Below are 1,547 nucleotides of genomic sequence, written 5' to 3'. Positions count from 1 at the left end.
AGTGCCATTCGCATAGGGGACCTGTGGATGTGTGTGTGTCCCTGTGGAGAGGGCAGGTCAGCAGGACGGCACCCACACTCTGTAGCTCTGTACTTCAGAGTTAGCCGGGAACAAGTCTCCTTTCAAGTAGGGGATTCGGGAGTCCTTTGAGACAGGAAAAAATCTGAGCTCCAAAGCTAATTTTAAAATTTTTATTATTATTTTTTAAAGCCTACAGCAGCACCTGGTCTTCCTAGGTGGTCTCCCATCCAAGTACTAACCGGGCCCGACCCTGCTTAGCTTCCAAGATCAGATGAGATCAGTGTGTTCAGGATGGCATGGCCATAGTCTACAAAGCTAATCTTAAAAAGTTCCATTACATCACGGGATTGTCTTGTCTTTTTAGCACATGCCTCCCTGCCCCCCCCCCACACACATTGATGCTGTATGCTGAAATCTTGACACTGTCTTGACTTCCATTGGTGCATGGTTCCCAATTGTGAGCTCCTTAAGGCCAAGGACCTTTCCTACCCATGACCCTTATCTAGCACAGGGCTGAGCAGAGGTGTTAAATGTTCTCGAGTGAAAGAACTCTACGCTATCTGATCAGCACAGCCCATCGGTTCTTCCAGAAGTCCTTCTCTTGTCCATAGCCCTCCTCTTTATTCCCAGGGCCAATGCAATGGGTGCTGTGTGCCACCCAGATTCCCCGTTGCCATGAGATGCTCGTTCCCCTAAACACGCAGATATAAGTCCCTCTCCAGGAATCGCCTTTCAGAAGCAGGCAGTCTCCTGCTGGGGGCAGCTCACATCCAATTACTGATCAGTACTGGCGGGGGTGGTTCCAGCCATGGGATCCACTGGCACTGTAGCCTGATACAACAATTGTTGGCCTGACAGAACAATTGAGTGGCCTTTTAAAGGTGTAGCTGAGGTGCCAGCTTGGGAACGACACCCTGTGGGGTTTGGGTACCATTCCTCAGGACGCAGGATATATCCTAAATCAATGACCATCTAGTGGTTCTGTGGCTCTGAGAGGCAGAATACATGAAACTGGGAACCGCCAGCAGACATGGGAATGACCCCGCTGTACGTCTTCATCGATGGCCCCCTTGGGGAATTTGGGCTTCCTACACCCATGACTTTAGGCTCTGTGGGTCTAAAGAATCTGTTTCTACCAGAGAAGACAAGAGTCTCATTCAACTTCAAGCTCCAGGTGTCACCCAGTCACTCTGGGTTCTTTGTGCTAAGGGACCAGCAGGCAAGAGGTCACCATGTTGGGAATAATGGACTCTCATCATCAGGGCCAATGGGGGCAGAAGAGAATGTGCCTGGCACCAAGGTGATGCACCGCAGTGTCTCTTGGTAATCCCATGTTCACTTTAAATGGGAAATAGTCAAGTACATCAGTCACTGCCTGAGAAGGGGCTCAGAGCTTTCAAGGATGAGGGAGGCTGGGCATCCCAGCAAGAAAGCCTACAGGTGAGAGGAGGTAAGCACCTAGACATGAAGAGGTTCTAGTCAAAAAGACAGTAGAGGAAGGAAATTCACGAATGGTGTGCTCTGCC

General features: G+C 50.0%; 1 pseudogene; it reads right to left on the bottom strand.

The window, feature by feature from the left end:
* Positions 1–208: 208 nt before the first annotated feature.
* Positions 209–329, bottom strand: LOC118601274 (annotated as a pseudogene).
* Between the last annotated feature and the right edge of the window lie 1,218 nt (positions 330–1,547).

The sequence above is a fragment of the Rousettus aegyptiacus genome, unplaced genomic scaffold (genome assembly GCF_014176215.1).
Source record: "Rousettus aegyptiacus isolate mRouAeg1 unplaced genomic scaffold, mRouAeg1.p scaffold_m13_p_3, whole genome shotgun sequence".
Taxonomy (NCBI): domain Eukaryota; kingdom Metazoa; phylum Chordata; class Mammalia; order Chiroptera; family Pteropodidae; genus Rousettus; species Rousettus aegyptiacus.
The sequence above is the reverse complement of the archived record's forward strand: the minus strand, read 5'-3'. Positions and strand labels throughout refer to the sequence as shown.